The following is a 19,526-nucleotide window of genomic DNA, read 5'->3' as shown; positions in this document are numbered from 1 at the left end:
TACCTATAGCCATGGGGATGCTTAACTCCAGTGACACAATGGGAAACTGAAGTTCCCGAGTCCTGAACGCTCATGTCTCCGCTTTGCCAGGGTAGACAGGAAGACGTCATGGCCCTTTCAGCAGCCACATGGTTGTGGGCTCTGCTGGGAAACCTGCTTTCCATTGCTGGCTCCACGGTCGTTCCCTGTGACCCTTGTTTGTCTAACTTGTTTCTCCCGTATTTTACTTGACGGTGAACAGCATCCAGAGAGGGGTTGAGAGAGGGAGTCTGACAAAGGGAGAGGTAATCGCTGGTCTGAATCTTGCTTGCTAGGATGTATTTGATAAATATATATATATATATTCATTGATTTATAAGAAAGATTAAGGAAAGAGAGCTTAGTGGTAATTACCACAATTAAAATGAGGGTAAGCATCACCAATACAATAATATATTAATTAATTTTTAATCTAATTGATCATTTTCTGATAGAAAGCTTTCCACCTGCAGAAAAACAGCAAAGCCTCTCATCTCTCAAATGGCTCATTAAAATTAAAACAACACTCTAGTATTCATACTTGGCTGAAGAGAACACAGGATTCATACTCTTCAAGAGCTCTAAACAAATTTTAGAACAGCTTCAAACAATTATGCTTTCTACTCCCAACAATGAATACAACATAAAAAAAGACAAACCGAAACAAGGACAAGAAGCTCAAGGCTCTTAATGCCCACAGGTGACCTAAAGCAGCACAGGGAAGCGCTGATGAGCCAGGTTGCTACCCTTGGCTTCACTGATCTCTGGAAGGAGTGCCTGGACCAAGCAGGCTCAGACAGTGAGTCTCAGAAGAGTCGAATCTCTCTCTTTTTTCCCCTTACAATTTATTTGAGTCAAAAGCCCTTTTGTAACATAATTCCTGGAGCACAGTAGAAGAGAAAAGTGGTGGGATGGACGAAGGAAAGAGAATTAGGGAAATCAGCACAAAGCGTTTTTGATGTAGTAGATCACAAACCTTATTTGCAAAGTCTGAATGGTCTGAAAAGGTTTGTTCTGTTCAGTAGTTCTGCCTAATCCTCAGTCCAAACATTTGCCCCAATAAACATTAGATTATTTTTATGTTGGCCATAAAGCTGTCAGTCCTCAATAAACAGATACACTCCTGGTGGCTTTCCCTTTGCTGTCAAAGAATTGTCAAAATGTATACTGACTCTTAAGTTAAAGCAAACACAGAAAAAGGACCGGGAAAGTAGACCGGCACAGCAGAGGGTCACGGGAAGCTGTTGAAATCCTAAATAAATGGTGGTCTAGGTAGTAAGTGGTGATTACAAGTTCCATATCATGCAATAGAAGGTAGTCAGTGACTTGTTAGCACCCTGGTGTTGCCATGATGGAATGCTGTAACCTGTCCTATTCAGGTAAGCCAGACCCTGACTTCAGTTCCTCTCAATTAAGTTTTATGTCTGATGTGTCCATTTGTTGAAGGAAGAGAAACAAGTTCAATGAAAAGGACACTTTGAAGATTTTTATTTCCCATAGGGGCAGTTTATTTCTGTCTGGGAAGTCCCTTCATGGTTTTGGTGAGTGTTTTTTTTTCCCTTCCTCCCTATAATCTGGAATGGTCATAAGAGTGTGAGGGCACATGAAGGTACTAAAATGTGTTTTCCAAGGATTGAAGCTCCTACTTTTACAGTTTCTTTTGGAAAGTTAGTAGATTTTTTATTTATTTAATGCAACAGAAATAGCTAATTTTGCTGAACCATCATTTTCCTGCAGAGTCAAGCATTTTGTTTTCTTCTTGGTGCACTGCCCAGGAGAGGACAGCGTCTACACGGGATGCGTCTCCTCGCTTACCGGGTACTCTTATGAGGCTAGGAAGGAAACTTATAAAATACAGAACAGCTGCAGCTGTCCGCTTTGAGCTGGAACTGGGTTGTTTTTCCTTTATCTCCTGTAGCCTCAGGCTTTGCAAACAGTAAGTTGGATAGTGCACAAAAAAATAATTAAGGAAGCCGTAATAATGTGACTGTCAAAAAACACAAAAAGCTGTTCCCTGTTGACTTTAATTGTTTGTATGAAACAAGTGGCTTGTTTTCAGAGACAAACAGAGGAGAGTGAGAGACACAGAGAGAGAGAGACAGACAGACAGACAGACACATACACACACACACACACACACACACACACACAGACAGAAGAGCCAAGATAAGATAAAAATAGGAGATGGGTCACTTAGGAGTATAACCTGGGTGAACAAAGAGGTTGAAATAAAGAGAGCTGAAGGCAAAAATATTGAGAATCCTAAGGTCAGATGAATGCCCCCTTTGTTCTAGTAACCAATGTATGGTTTTCCCTGCCAAGGCTGAGAGAAAATGGATTTCCCCAAGGAATGCCCCATCCCTGGAGATGGTTGCCATCAAAAGCATTCTGAGAAGGGTGGAGGGAAAAGATTAAGCACTGAAGACAGGTGGTAGGGCGGGGGAAGGAGTGAGGACAGGGGGCAGCGAAGGTAACATGTCAGCATCCTGAGAGCGAGGGCCACAAACGGGAGCGGAGGAAGTTGAGAGTGTCAAGTTTAAACCCTCGACGTGCATCTAGTGCCCTGAGCAATTTAGGCTTTAAGGAGAAAGACAGGACAGTCTGTTCACCGTGGTGCTGTTTTTTCATGTGTCAGATATGCATAACCAAGCCATGCCAAAATATATCCAGTAGTGTCCTTATCACCCTGAAGGAGCAGTGGAAAAAAAAAAAAATGAAAAGGTCACATTGTAAGACATGGCAAGCACCCGAGGAGATCTTGCTGAGACACTTGATTTCTCAAATTTCCACTTAATTTTTAAGAATGAAATCCAACCACCTGGTCAAAAATTACAATCTATTTACTTTTAAAAGTGTATCTTTAAAAAAAAAACAATAACAGCAAAGATCAGACTCTGCAAGCGAAGAGGAAATTGCACAAGTTGTATTCAGCTTGGCTTTGGTTGACTCACCAATAGAGTGGAAAGAATTACAGTCCCTCCACAATAAGGATGTTGCTATGACAACAGGAATTAGTGTATACAAAGCACCTAGCAAGTACCTGGCAATTGGCAAGCTAATAATATTGCCTTAGTATCTTGAAATTAGTATTTATAAAACATGATGATTTATCCTAAGAGTATATGAATTATTATCACTCCTGTAATTATATAATCAACTAAGTGCAGTATTGCTTATGTTGTTTGGTACTAATATATACAGTGTCTTGTCTGATATTCAAGATCCTAAAAATGATTAGCAAATTGAATATGAAGATATACCATGTGGCATGAATGCTTGCTGATTGATAATTTATTTTATGTTTATAATGTTTTTAAGATTTCCATTAGAAACTTTGTTTTTGATCTTATTTTTTTACAGTTTTCAAATCTCTATGGAAAATTTACACCTATGTTCTTTTCCCCCTATGTTCTTGAACATATTTATTATAGCTTTTAAAAAAAGTGTCAGTGATACACAGAATTCCATGATGTAGTCACTTCACTCCTGGTTACATTCCCCAAAGAGCTGAAAAAGCAGGGGCTTGGCAGATGTTTGCCCATGACACAAAAAGTAATATTTACAATAGCCCAAAGGTGGAGACAACATCAACATTGGGTGTAAACAGATGGACAAAATGCAGCACATACTTATGACAAGACACTCAGCCTTAAAAAGGAAGGGAATGCTGACCCATGCTTCAAGATAGATGACCCTTGAGCACCCTATGCCAAGTGAAAAAGCCAACTAATCATAAAAGGACAAGTTTCTTTTCTCTCTCTCTCTCTTTTTTTTTTTTTTTCGAGACAGGTTTTCTCTGTGTAGCTTTGCACCTTTCCTGGATCTTGCTCTGTAGACCAGGCTGGCCTCGAACTCACAAAGATATGCCTGCCTCTGCCTCCTGAGTACTGGGATTAAAGGCGTGTGCTACCACCGCCCAGCAGGACAAGTTTATGAGTCCACAGATATAAACTGTGTAAAGAAGAGTCAAGGTAAAGCAGAGGTTGACAGGCTGTGAGAAGGGATGAGTGAAGAATTATTGTTTAATGCATACAGTTTCAGTTTGGCAAAATGAAAGTGTCTAGAGATGGACAGGTACACAAATGTGAAAATAACTTGTTGCCACCAAACTATATGGTTTAAAAATGTCTAAAACAGTAACTTTTATGTTATATATAGTTTTCCACAATAAAAAATAACAAGAGGAAGTCCCTGCCTTGGGGCTGGAGACTTATTTCAGTTGATAATGCACCTGCCTTATGAACATGAGGATCCATGTTTCATTCCTAAACCCACATATCGAAGTGGTAGTGTGTGCTTACAACCCCAGAGCAGGAGAGATAAAAATAAGAGGCTCCTTAAGGCTCACTGGACAACCAGCCTAGCTACATGGTGAGTTCCAGAGCAGAGACAACCTTGTTTCAAAAACAAGGAGGATGGTGCCCAATAACCAATAGCCAAGGATTTTATACACACATGCACCAACACACACACACACACACACACACACACACACACACACACACACACACACACACGTCCCTGCCAGATAATTTCAAAATTTGAATATCTCATTGTCTACCTTTTATATTTTATCTTTTCTCCTATGTACATTAAAGAAAAGCATAATATCTGTGATGAGGAAATGCCATAAAGTGGATAGTGAAGGCAGGAAAGTGGAAAGCAATGGACATGTACTGTTTTGCACTTCATTTGGACCTTCTAGATTTGCAGCCAGGATCACAGAGCATTACTTGACAAAGGTGGATCCCATGAAGTAGAAAACTATATACCCAAAGCCAGACCCTCATCTTCAAATACCTGCATGGCATTAAATACTAATACTGTCTTCCTAAGACAGTTATACATTTTCATCACAAATTATCATGGCCTTAATGACACCATGAAAGTTATGACATTTTCTTGACATTTGTTTTGATTTGATTCTATTGTATATATGAATATGGCTAAACTGTATATATATTTATATAATTATATAAATTCAGTAATCATTTTAATTAAATTCAGTAAACTCAAATTAGGTGATATATATGCATGTGTTTATTGAATGTAATTGAAATGATTACTGAATTTATATAATTATATAAATTATATATATATATCAGTGATTTAATAATTATGTAATGTACACACACACACACACACACACACACACACACACACACACACACACACACACACATATATTTCCACAGAGAAATTCTATAAGAGAATAGATGCAGGAAGCTATTTCCACTTTGAATGGCGACAGAAAGCATCAAAGAGGGATAAAGGAAATGTGGCATTAATGTTCTTTTTCTCCTTCTTCCTTTTTTTTTTTATGAGAAAGGGTTTCTCTGTGTATCCTTGGCTGTCCTGGAACTTTCGCTGTAGACCAGGCTGGCCTTGAACTCAGAGTTCTACCTCCCTCTGCCTCCCAAGTGCTGGGATTAAAGGTGTGTGCTATCATGCTTGCCTAGCATTAATTTTCAATGTATTTCCATCAAAGACCTTTTTTAAAAAAATAGCCCAAGGTCTTACTCTTTAAAAACTTTTAAATTAATTTATTATGTATATGTGTGTGTGCGTGCTGTGCTGTGTGTTTGGAGGTCAGAGCACAGCTGTGTAAGTCAAATGGTTCTCTCCTAACACGTGGGTCTCAGGGATCAAACTCAGGAGGTCAGGCTTGGCAGCAAAGGCCTCACCTGAAGAGCCACCTCTTTAGTGCAGAGGTCCTACTCTTAAATTTCAAAGTTAAGATGATGAGGACAACCATTCTAAATACCTGGGAGGCCCATGTCACTTTGACAGTAGCACAGGGACAGCCACCTTTATTAAGGTGGAATACTATGTACATGTTCTTGACAACTTGGGCAATGTGGTCTTCACTACTTTAAGAGTTCCACACCAGAACTAAATCTATGTCAGATTCTTTTCTATGTTTGATGATTTCTTAGCATCATAGTTCCTCAGGTACCTCCTGCAGAATAGGTCTCACCCCGACCACTTTTTCTTAAATAATAAGAGGTAGTTCATTCTGAATGACTATGCCCAGGAACACAGATTTATTTAGGTTACCCAAATTCTGTGTTCCAATGTGGAAGCAGTTTCATGAAGTTTTATCATTTTACAGAATATAGAAAGTCATCAACAAAGTAAGTTTCTGTTTTGATTCTATTCTTATTTTAGGCATAGCAATGAACTGTACACTTTACTGTTTGTGCAGCACGATGTCTCATATAATGACATCTTTTCTTCCAGATTCCTAACAAAGAAGATCCTCCAGAACTCCAAGCTTGGACCTTCTCATATCTCCCCATAGATAAAGCACTTAAGACTTCCAGTCTCTCAATGGTAGATTTTAAGTCCCCTTTAAGCATGAAAAGGCTTCAGAAAATGTGACATTGGCTGGCTGTCATGAACCATTCAGATTAAGGGCTTGAAGTCTCAAAGGGTTAAATGAAGTAGGATAGAAAGACAGGTATTAAAGGGGTATGGGGAAAAGACACCTGCTGACTGAGAATCAATAACTTCATCCTTATTGCCTGGTTTTCATACACACTACCAGAGGAATAAAGTAACCATCAGTGTCTCCCAACTGTGAACCCTTTCAGGCTACAATAATGACTGGCCTGACAAGATATGAACACCGGTGCAATAATGGTAAGGATGTTATTGGTGTAACCAACAACTTTCTGATTACATCTAAGGTCCATTCTATGACATGGGACCCATACCAGGCACTGTTAATGAGGTCAAGAGCCTGCAAGTAGATATGTAATAGTCCCTAGGGGAGAACACAATAGTTTTATTATGATAAGTGGCCATAATAGTAAAAGAAGTTCTTATAACTTATTGCTATACCCATAAGTGCATTACTATTCCATAATATGTGTCTGTCAACCCTCTTCAGAGAATTTTCTTCTTGCAGTAGTTGGAGATGAACACAGAGACTCTCAACTAGTCCCTATGCAGAGAAAAAGAAACCATGGAGTGCTTAATCCTGTATGATTGGCACAGATCCCACCTCTCTACCCTGAGACTCAGGGATCTTCTTGGAAGAGGAGGCAGAAAGATTATAAGAGCCAGAAGTACTGGATAACTTCAAAGAAACAATGTTTTCCAGACACAAAGGGGGCAGTTTATGTTGATTGTGACAGCATGCACGAGACCTGTACAAGCTGAAGCTACAACTTCCAACATGGATGGTGGAAGCACACAGAGTATCACTAGTTATTGACATTGTATAGCTACACACACACACACACACACACACACACACACACACACACACACACAGAGAGAGAGAGAGAGAGAGAGAGAGAGAGAGAGAGAGAGAGAGAGAGAAAGAGAGAGATATGAGCCCTGGTCATTTTACCTCATTCTCGGGCAGGCTCCATTGTAGTAGGTAGCCATTCCAGCTTTGATCTGGAAGTTCCAACCCCCATTGAGACTCTGGCAACTGTCATGCTACAAGGTGGGGCCAAGGGAGGCGCCTGGAGACCTGAAATCTGGATGGGTCAGCTCTCTCTCTGTTTCTGGACCCTAGACAGTGGAGGTTGACTGAGCAGAGCTCCAGAGAACACCACTGGACTGCAATACACCTTCCCCAGACCCCGCGACCTACATATTCCTTCATTTGTAAGTTGCCCACTAAATAAATCTTCCTTTTAACTACGTGGAGTGGCCTTAATAATTTCGACAATACTTCATGCCCAAGAGTAGCTAGAGAGCACCAATTACTCTTAATGGGTTAAAGAAAAAAAGAGTAAACTTGAAGTTGGATGGGTAGGAAGATGAGAACAGAGAGGTTTGGTTTAGGAGGAGTTAGGGAGGAGGTGAATATGATCAAAATATATTGTATGAAATTATCAAATAATTAATAATTTTTTATAAAGGAAACCCCATGAATATGATCCTTATTTATAGCCAAAGCATATGGCTTGACATTCTTGTTGGAAAACCTACAACCTGATAATACATGTGTGGTGCTTGGTGAGATAAAATATAAAAGACTCAATATATAGAGGGTCCATGAACATAGCATGTCAAGACTTTTGATTTGTTTTTATTTATCAGTAGATATTCTATGGAACAAATTTCCCCCAACATTTAACTGCAAACATTATCATCATAATTTCTGTAGGTCAGGAATCAAGGAAGAGTGTCATTTAGTGTCTCTTACTCAGTTTCTCATAAGATGACACTCACACTTACACTGTAAACCTAAAATCTAAGAGCTACTGGAAGACTCATTTCCAAGGTCACCCATGTTATCTTGCAAGAAAGGAGGCCTCCTTTCCTCATTGGCAAGTAGCTAGAGCCACCTTTGGTTTCTAGCCACAGGGGCTTCTTTACAGGGCAGCTAAACTCAAATCAAGGAAAAATCAAGAGGCCAAGACAACAAGAAGCCTAAGGAGGATCCCTCAGAGTGTAAGCCATAGCGTTTATCACTCATCCTGGAAGTGGCATCTCAATTACTCTCCTGTCTTCTTTTTATTAGAAGAGAATGAATAATTCCAACCCATACTCAAAGGAAAGGGTTATACAGAGCTGTGAATACAATGTATGATGATCACTGGGATATTCTTAGTGGCTGTCAATCATATGGATCAATGAGAAAGCGTTAGATGGCTCAGGAGGTTATATCCCCTAAGAGGAGAACCTTCTACAGTTGTCTTGCAAAGTGGACATACTGTCAAACTGCCTTCTAAATATTTATGTTTACACACATAGATTAGTGCTGTCCTTAATCTTGGCCAGAGAAACTTCTTATTTTGCAGTGGGCAGCAGTTAATGCAGCTACTCCTAACTGGTCAAAGTGCTGAAAATCAGCTTAGCTCTAAGTGGGGCATCTATATCAACACCCATTGAAAGGTAATAGAAAACTGTAGAAGAGGTGACCGTAAAATGGTAAGATCCAGATGCTGGGGAAGGGTGCTTTGGAATGTTGTCTTCTGGTCACGGCATGGCTATGGCACTCATGAACTTACAGAAACTGTGGTTACCTTCACAAAATATTGTACACTGCATACATGTATAAAACTGTCAAATAATAAATAAAAAAAATTCTAAAATACCATTTAAATGTCTGAATATGTGGCATTATTTAGCCATTATTAGTCATTGGTGTCCTCAACTAGGAAGTTATCCCAAATTCTCCTTACTCAATGTCCATGTCCATTGTTAAATCACTATAGCTAACTTAGCTGCCAGTGCCTTTATTTTCTAATGAGATATCAATACACTTTACAATCATAGTATCTAAAGCTGTAGTGGAAGATAGGAAGCTTGTGCTGGCTTCTAGAAAAACATATTGAAATATATTGTAGACAGAGCCAGGTCATGGGGATCATAAGGAATGTCCTTAAGAAACATCTGTAACCTAACACATACCTTATTTTATACATGAAGCCAGAGCTGTAGGTATCAGTATGTCCTATTGCCTAATGGATTATATTTTAACATTCTTTAAGATTTGGATTTTTAAAAGGTCACCAGTTTCTGGAAATTTATTGTTCTTACATAGTGAATCTAGTGCATGACTTTTACTCTAATTATTGTTTTTGATTCTTTTATAACATAGGGAAGCCTTTAGATAAATTTTAGAAGTAAGTTTAACAACAAACTTACAACCTCGCCTTAGCATTTCCAAAACACCTCTAACACCCATCTCCCTTAATCTCTCCCTCGGTTCCTGTTCCCTTTACAGTTGGTTCAGAAAAGCTAGAAAGAACCTTAGATGCATATGTAGTGTAAGACTCAATCTAGATACAGAGGACCCATAAACATATTATATTAATAATTTTTATTAGTTTTGCATTTTGTGTATATCTACATAACAATATTTACTGAACAAATTTATTTACTCATCTATTTATGCTATTGCCAAGATTCAATTACGTTAGCATTCTTGGTGCCCAGGGCTTTGTTTTCTGTGAGTGCTCTGTGGTCAGACAGGTAGAATTACAAGCACAGGGTTGACTGGCAGATGAGCAAAGCCATTGCACATGGTGACAAACAGACTGACGTCTCCTCCATGTTTAAGTGACATTGACTGCAGTCATGTGATGGTTTTGACTCTTTTTTGGCTCTATTCATCCAAATAGTTTTAATTAAACAGTCTAGCTCATATTTCATAGTTGTTTATGGTTATTATACAATATTAGAACTGAGTTAGGTAAAAACACCAAGAAGTCATATATCTGTGTTGTTCATGTGGGAAGACTCAACCTCAACCTACAGTTGGTTGCCTCGTTGTGAAATGACTATTCTAAGTGATCATGCACCTTTAGCTCAGGGATGACAGTATAGTCTTTCAGAATACAGTGAATCTACTTTTATTTATTCTTTTCCTTTCCTTATATAAAAAAGTGTAAACGATTCTTATGGGGCTGATCTCAATGTCCAATCAGTTTTGCAGCTCTTCTTAAACTCCTTTCCACTGAAGTTTCCTTATTACTGGAATGAACCTTCTTGTAATCAGTCATATCTGTTCCCTACCTCCTCAATATGCTATTCAGCCAATTGATGAGATATGTAAATGTATTAAATCTGTATATGCAAGAGTGGCCACCTGAAGTTTTGCTTCTCTTATTACTAATAGCATTCTCAAGTTCCTAATAGAATAGGCAGAATCATACTGTAGGAAGGAGACTCTGGACATACACCAGTCGCCGTGAATGCCATCTGATGGACAAGTTCTCTGCTGTTTCCTACCAGTTTCCTGACCAGAGAAATATGATTATCCTTCCTCTCTGTCTGCCTGTGAGCTCTCATGAGTATTAGTATGAGTATTAGTACAGTAATGCATGTGGGCACATTTTATAAACAGTAAAGGCAAGAACACAGTTGTAAATATATCACTACTAGTGGAGTAGGATCCAAGTCTTCCCCTTCCTCCAGTTACAAATCACCTAGAAGACACGAGGGAAAAGCACAGGTAGCTTCGTAAAACTCTTCTCGAACTGTGTGACCTTCAGTGTTGCAGAGAAAATAGCCTGCTATTCCTGGGATGTCAAATCCCACTGAGGTATTTTCTATGGTAAAAGAGCTGGGTCCAGGGAGAACAATGCTTTTAGCAACTATTCTTCCTCATTCTCATCTGAAGGTGGATTTTGGTTTTAGTAAAGGCATTATTTTTTTTTGTCTAAACTGACTATATTTCTAGTCTATTAAAAACTTCAAATAAGTTCAGAAAAAGGCCTGAAAACATTTCCAGTGGGACATTTCTTCTCAGACTTTAAATCAAGAGTCCAACCTTCTGGAAAGACGACAGCTTCCCCCGATAGTTGGCCCTTTCCTCCCTTGCTGTCAGCACTGAGCACCGAGTCAGGCTGTGCTCGCTGTCTTCATCAGTCCTTGCTGATGGGCTGACATCATTGCAGACGTTTTCACTTATCTTGGCAACAGTCGAACCCTTGCCAAGGACCAGTCAATTAAGTCGGAAGGCATCGTCAGTGTGAGGCTGGAGGTATCGGGGTTAACCGTCAGTTTACGATCTGTGCTGATGACAGCAGGAAGGTCTAGGAGCTGACACTAGACCCGTGATTTAAGGAAGAAGGAAGCGGATTCCTGGGACATGGGAGGATGGGACTGTGTTCACTAGACACTGAAGACTCCACATTTGCTCTCTGACTGTTGAGACTGGGAAGCGCCCACTCCACTTTCCCATGCAGAGCAGCTGATACCAACAGTGATGACCGGAGCAGTGGTGTTAAGTAATTGGCGAGACAGAGACGACAGATAATAGACCAGAATTCAGTGGCTCTTTTTTCTTAAATTGAAATAAGTCATTGACTTCTCTTCTTTGATGTTGTTTCTTCTTGTCCTTTAACCTTTTATTCACAACACTGAATTGCTAAGCAATCAAAGCTTTAAGCTGTTAGCCATACAAACTTTTTATAAAAAGAGATTACATTTGGCCATCTATATGTATAAATTCTGCATCTAGGGATTTGATAAACTGCAGATCAAAAATCTAAAAAACACTGTGTGCTGGATAGTTTTATGTCAACCTAACACAAGCTAGAGTTATCTGAAAAGATGGAACCTCCATTGAGAAAATGCCTCCATAAGTTCCAGCTGTAGGGCATTTTCTTAATTAGTGATGGGTAAGGGAGGACCCAGCCCATTGTAGATGGTGCCATCCCTGGGTTGGTGGTCCTGGGTCCCATAGGAAGCAGGCTGAGCAAGCCATGGGGAATAAGCCAGTAAGCAGCATCCATCCATGGCTTCCACAGCAGCTCGTCTCCAGGTTCCTGCCCTGTTTGAGTTCCTGTCCTGACTTCCTTCACTGATGGACTATGATGTGGAAGTGTAAGCCAAACAAACTCTTTCCTCCCCGACTTGCTTTTGGTCATGGTATTTCATCACAGCAATAGTTATCTTAACTAAGACACACCGTGTTTGTATTGATCCAGTATAGGCTTTCCTTTTGTCCTTTTCTCTTAAATGATACAGTATAATGACCATGTATACCACATTTACAGTGTATTCAGTATTATAAGTCATCAAAATATGACTCAAAGTATCCAAAAGGAGAGGCATAAGATGTGCAAATACTTGAGGGACTAGAAAACTAGAATTGTTCTTCCCACCTGCCTACCTACGAAGTCTCATATCAGGTGCAGGAACACACATTTGTGAACACATTTCACAAACATGAGAGGCCAGACCACAGTTGTAAACACAGCAATACTGTAGGAATTCCAAATCACTAGGAGACGTGTGAAAATCATAGCCAGTGGCATCAGACTGTTCTAGAACTGCATGAGCTCAGCAAGGACGTGTGCTAAATCACTGTGTACGAAAACTTCTGGCATCTTCTAATTATCCTGGAGTCAATCCCCTGAGGACATCAAAGGGAACAGATAACAATGCTCAATTGTAGATGACGTAGATGCAGCATTATCATTTCTAGATGATCTGTGTTCCTTTGACAAATTGTTTATATTTTAGTGCATCATGCTAAGAAATAATCATATAATTTATCAAAGGAACACAGATCATCTAAGACTGATAATGCATCCATACCACCCACAGTTGGGCATCTCTTGTCTTCCTTTCAGAAATAGAAGACTCAGAAGTAGACAATGGCTTCTGTCTACTGGATACCATATTCTGCACCTTGGCTATCATTCCTAAGACGTTCTGGATAAAGTTACTATGGTATGTTCTCCAACTTAGAACTACACCTATTAAAAAATTTCAGAAAAAAAAGCAATTACAATTGGGCAAGGCAGACTTGTAAACACAATGATATCCATGACACTAATATATACTGTAGATTATCTTCGAGGACTGCCATGCAGAACCCATTTGAGTGAAGACACAGACATGTGACAATGTCACTGGATCTACAGTCACATAAGAGTGACCAGCTACAGGATCGGGAAGCTACCTACTCCACCCCAGCAGGGCAATGCTGAGTGGATGAGTTAATTTCTATTAAGAGGAAAAAACAAAACAAAACAAAAAAACAGCACCCACAAGAACTGGGCTCCAATCTATTAGGCAGTAAAGGTGTTGATTACCAAAATAACTACAATTCACAGCTCTGGGAAAGGTTAGCTTTGCCCTCCTCTGTTCAGTCCCAAGCAGTTTCAAAGCATTTTCTGCAGTGTTAGATTTATCTGTTTTCCAAGGGTGCTTTCAAAGCAGCTAGCCACGTTAGGTTCAGCAAACCACTTTTTTTTTTTTTTTTTTTTTTAATAAAGAAGACTCACTGAAGGTCTTTGAGTGAGTCCACTGATTAAAAATAAAACATCCAGATCTTTGCAAATTGTTGGTTTAGACTGATAGAACCCTACTTCCTTTGTGTCACAAGCAGCTCCCTCCCCTTCTTAATGAAAACAAGGAGGGGTGATTATACCTCCTGGGGCTGTGCCATTTCTGCCGTCTGAAAGGCACTTAAATGAGTGGTACATTATCTCACACATCTGGAGTTTACCAAATTAGCCAATTATGCTGGGGCTCGTAAAATGAAGCCTTAAATGTCATTTAACTAGAAAATATTATAATCACCAAGTGGTCTGATTGTAAGATGATACGTGGTACAGCATCCGTGGTTACAGAAAACAAATCGCAAAGCAAAACACAGTTCAAATGCTCTCCCCAAAGCCACTGCGTCTTTTCTACAGCAATACTTTCTGAAGAATGCCGTGTTTCAGAAGGCACCAGCAATCAACATGTTTCTCATTTGAAACTGAGTTTAATCTGGCCTAGTTGTTTCCTAGTTACTGGCCTTAAGCATACCAAAGTCCAAAAATTATTGTCATAAGAGAGCTAAGGATCATACAGGATGGGAGCAGACTGACTTAAAAAACCACGAACTTATGCACTTGCCTGCAAGGAATGTGGCATGATTGGATTAAGTCTTGAGTTGCCAGGGGCTTGACGTGCTGCCTCAGAATCACCAAGATTTGGTTGGCTGGATACACACTAGTTGTTGGGGGCTTTTATAGTCACTGGAGGAAGGGACAAAGGCTGATTTAAATTGCTGTGTGATTTGAAAGTAAAACTATCAAAAATTATATAATAGCTATTTGAAAACTGTAGCTTTTTATGATTACTATTTCCACATTGTCTTCTTTATAATCAACATATAATAAAATGTGGTCTTTTAGGGAAAAACAGCACAGTGAAATAAAAAGGACATGGTTATGACACTAATACTTATATGACCCTGAATACATTGTTTAACTTCTCCCAGCTTCAGTTACCTCTCACAAAAGTCAGATGAGGTGCTGTGCTGAGAAAGCCTAGGACACTGTGTGCAGCACAAATGAAAACACAAGTTGTGATGTGTCTTCTTTTCCCTGTCCTACCAGCATGACTTCTGTTCTGTGAACTTCCTTTTTTCTCTTTATTTCGGGAAGAGTGGACGCTAGAGCAATGGAGGGGGAACAGGAGCCGAGGTAGGCAGACTATCCTGGGCTTACTGACATAATCTCCCCCTTCCACTCCTTTGGAAAAAGTCAATCCTCCTTTCTCCTCTCCTGCTTCCTCCTTCTGCAGGGGGTCAGCGCAGCTGAGGTGTAATGATGGCAGCTCCTTCTGGGAGAACCACCTTTTTGATCATGGTGCCTTGTTCTTTCCATGGGAGCGGTCTTTCTTAAGAGAATGACAAGCACAAAGCAGACTGGGAAATCCTTCATAAAATACCTCGAGGCCAAGGGAAGGGAGGCCTGATGCATGAGCACATGTAGACAGGGAGGTCAAGGAGACCTGATTCACGAACACATGTAGACATGGATGTTGTGGAGGCCTGATGCATGAACACATATAGACATGGATGCCAGGGAGGCCTGATGCATGAACATGTGTAGCTAGGGATGTCGGGTGAGCTTGCACATGAAACCGACTGGCTTTAGTGGCCCCTAATCAAATTGGCTGTGCCTTTTTTGCCTTTCATGATTATTTTATTTCATAGTGCATGGACCTATTTGGTTCGTTTACTTCTGTCAGGCCACAGAGAGGAAGAATTACGGTAACAGCGGAGTCGCTCTCACAGGGACAGGGACAAATCTCTTTCTTACATTTATTGCCTGGGTCCCTCTTTCTATATTCTCTTTAGTGAAAGCAAATTATGAGAATTGCAAACCACAGAAATTTCTGTTTAGAATCTGTAAGGCTTTACAAATTTTTTTTTTTTTAATTAAATTGCTCTTGAAAAGGCCACATCTTTAGCAATGGAATGAGCAGAAGGAAGCAGAAGCAGTGGTGGTTGAGCAATTGTTTTCTTGACAGTGTGATGAATTCTGGACACAGGGGTGGGAATTGCATCACCGAGAGCGATGGTGAGGAGTGCTTCATAGTCTTACAGTGGGGTGAGCAGAGACTAGATACGCTAACAGATTTTAGTGTCTTTAAGCTTGAGATGCCATCAGCCAATGAATCGGTCTCTCCCTTCAGATCTCAGACAGGCCTATCTTCACCTGAAACCATCCCCAAGAACACCGTGTACTCGAAAAATGGCTTTTGCTAAGAAAAATGATTAATAGCATGTATTAAAAGTTTTTCTCATTCTTTTATTTGTTGTTGTTGTTGTTAGTGTTTTTTGTTTAGCTTACGGCTTTTAAATGGTCTTGTTGGGTGTCAAAATGTACATGCAGCCTTTTTTAAACAAAGATTTCCATTCCTAGGAGGAGAGCTCTCTGATCTTTGAGTAACAGCATGTCTAGATCTACAGGAACTGCAGAGGGGGAAAAAAACATCAATTTGCTGTAGACACAATTACATGTACAGTATAGGAAAAGGACAATTTTGTTATACAAGGACCACACACACTGTGTGTTTGCTGGATTATTTGATATCAAAGCAGAGACATCGGTTTTCCCTAAAACATAAATGAAATAAAGAGCCTGGCGAAGGATCACCCGCATCTAATTCAGAGATATCCATTACAGTTTAGAGAGCTTGCCGATGCTAACAGGACTGCTTTCCTGGAAAGGGACGTCTTGTTGACTAGATAATATACTACGATTTCTTTAATTTTATATATCTACTGAGCAGAACAAGCATGATTTACAACCCTCATCATAAATATAAGTATGTTGGCAATATCCGATGCTTTGTTATCACATCCTCACAAAGTGTGGACCACAGCATCTTTGTTGGATTTGCAGCTGTATTGTGTAGCTAGGAGGACTTTGAATCACATGTTTAGTATACTTATCCTGTCTCTCCTCAGACCAAACATTGCACCAGACATGCAAAGCTAAATGAGAAATGGCCTTTAAGGAAACACATTTTTGAGGGCAGAACACGTAAGATAACAACACAGGACACATTTTATGCAGCATATATGTGGGAGGGAAGGGAAACAATTGAGCATAAGCTGGAGAAAAAGTACTCAGGGATGGTGGAATGTGAAGTCGCTTCTGAATGAAGAGGGTTTCTTAGGTGGGTTAGGTGGTTGGGTACTCCAGAAAGACAACTTGCAAACGTTCTAAGAGTGAGAGATTGGAAGCCCCCACACTGCTGGCTTTTCCTGAAGCACATCTGGGTATGAAAAATGAGCCTGAAAAAGAAGGAGGGTATGCCAGCAAGGACTCTGCACACTACAACAGGAATTTGAACTTTATACCACAGGGCATGTTTTGACATAGTCCCCAAATACGTTGCTGATCAAATAGTTTAAAAATATGATACTGGCACAGATAAAATAATTAGAACAGCATGATGCCTGCATAGAGATGGGCAATGGAATGAAACAGCAGGATATGAAAACCCAGAGTAGGAAGCTGGGCTGGTGAGCACACAGAAGTGTGTTAATTGGAGTGTAGTAGCTCCAGTTAGTGAGTGAAGGATGGGCTGTTCAGTTGATATTTGGACAACTGGCTAGCTGTCTAAAAATGAAATTTAATGTTTATACACATACTATAAAAAGAACTTATGGGTGAATTAAAAAGCCAATGTGAAATATCAGAAAAAAGTTTATTTTTGCTGATTTTTTTGCTTGTTTTGTAGTCTTTCAGTGTGACAGTGTTATATAGCTCAAAGGAAAAATAGATGTTACCACAAAATCATGATATGGAGCACCCTAAGCTCCAAAGAGACTAACACATTACTGTTTTAAGACAAAAGTCAAATTAGGAAAAGTGCCTTTAATACATATAACAAAGAATTTGTGTCTACAATATAATCTGTACTGATCTCCTACAAATCTATAATAATAAAAAAGGACTAACCTAAGAGAAATGGGTAAAGTGTGCAAACAGCTAATTCATGAAAGAAATGACCCTGATGACATACCTGTGTTCAGTGCCAGTAACATATAATACAGCTTCATTTCTTACTTATTGGATGGTAAACAGGAGGTGCACATTAATGACAGATTCCCCAAGTAATAATTCAAAATGTCCCATTTTGGAAGGGTGAGGAGAAATGAAAATTCTTAAATATTAAGGGCACAAAGTCAATACATGCATAGAAACTAATGTCTTAATATCTACAAAATAAAATGTATATAACATTTGGTCTCATGGATATACACACACACACATATAATATGTAAGCATATAAGTGAGTATGTTGTTTATAATAGTGAAAATCTGGGGAAAAAACTGACAAAGATCACTAAAGGGATTCATTTTCTCAACTGTAGCACACAGATAAATAAATTACTATGCTGTCATGGCAAGATATCCATGATAGAGTTTGTACTGAAATAATGACCAAGCAGGATGACATTCATAGCATCACTTGACAAATGAGGCAGTGAACTCAACAGTTAGCTGCCTGGGCTTTAGGCTTAAGCAGGTCTGGATTTGAGTACTCGCCCTAACACTTACTGCTAAGTTCTCCAAGTCTTAGTTCCTTTCTCTGTCCGACTGGAAGGGAACCTACCACACAGAGTTGCATGGGGAATTCTGAGTATATACAGTAATACTGTTAAAATTTGGGCTGGTGAAAAGACACTTGTTGGCAGTTCTGACAAGCCAAGCTGGATCCCTGGAAGCTGCATGGTGGAGAGAGAACCACCTTCCACAAGTTGTCATGTAACATCTACACATATGCCGTGGTTTGCTTGCGCATGGGTGTGCATACACACAACAAAATTCCTTTCACCTTAACACACAATGGCTAACATCAAGAAAATAACTGATACCAAACACCGCTGAGGACATGGTGAAAGGGGGCACCCTGATTTACTGCTGGTGCACACACTCTGGAAATCAGTGTGGAGAACTAACTCCCCCAAAGCTAAAAACAGACCTAGCACAGGACACAGCTATAGCACTTCTTGGCATGGTCCCAAAGGAGGACTTAACATCCCACTCCACAGATATTTGCTTGGCTACATTTGTTGCTGCTCTCTTCACAATAGGTATGGAATGGCAAACCCTAAATGCAAATGTGGCACATACACAAAATGAAATACCATTCAATTACGAGAGAAGAACAAAATAATGAAACTTGCAGGTAATTGGGTGGAACTAGAAAACAGTGTTGTGAGTGAGGTGACCCAGACCTAGAAACACAAATACTGCATCTTTTCCTCCTATTTGTGTGTTTTAGTTCCAACACTTTCTTTGACTGGGGGATCTGTTTCCTTTATCTTATCCTCAACACCTGAGATTCTCTCTTCCACATCTTTTAATCTGGTTGGTGAGTCTTACCTCTGAGGTTTGTGCTTGACATCCTAAATTTTTCATTTGCAGTTTTATTTCAATTTGGGTTTTCTTTAGTGATTTATTTCATTCTGTTTTTGTGTTTTGTTTTCATTATTTTACTTAACTGTTTATATTTCCACAGACTTTATTAATAGATTTATTTGTATCTTTCACAAAGTCCTTGAACATATCCATAATTTCTGTTTTGAAGTCCTTGTCTCATGCTTCAGCTAAATTGCATTTCTCAGGACCTACTGCAATAAGGTTACTGGCTTCTGGAGGAGGCTTATTGTTTTGGTTTTTCATGTTGGTTTTTGTGCTGGGACCTAAGCATCTGGAGTTATGACATTTGAGGTGTTTCTTTGTTGACATCTGGGCTCATCTTTGTTGGGTGGGTGTTCTGTTCTTTGG

The 19,526-nt window shown here is 39.6% G+C and overlaps 1 protein-coding gene across 4 annotated transcripts in view; it reads right to left on the bottom strand.

Annotated features, from left to right (window-relative positions):
* Slc25a21 (solute carrier family 25 member 21) overlaps window positions 1–19,526 on the bottom strand; it is a 487,380-nt gene that overhangs the window by 117,632 nt on the left and 350,222 nt on the right. The window lies entirely within an intron of this gene.

Source organism: Peromyscus maniculatus, chromosome 14 (assembly GCF_049852395.1).
Source record: "Peromyscus maniculatus bairdii isolate BWxNUB_F1_BW_parent chromosome 14, HU_Pman_BW_mat_3.1, whole genome shotgun sequence".
Lineage (NCBI taxonomy): Eukaryota > Metazoa > Chordata > Mammalia > Rodentia > Cricetidae > Peromyscus > Peromyscus maniculatus.
The sequence above is the reverse complement of the archived record's forward strand: the minus strand, read 5'-3'. Positions and strand labels throughout refer to the sequence as shown.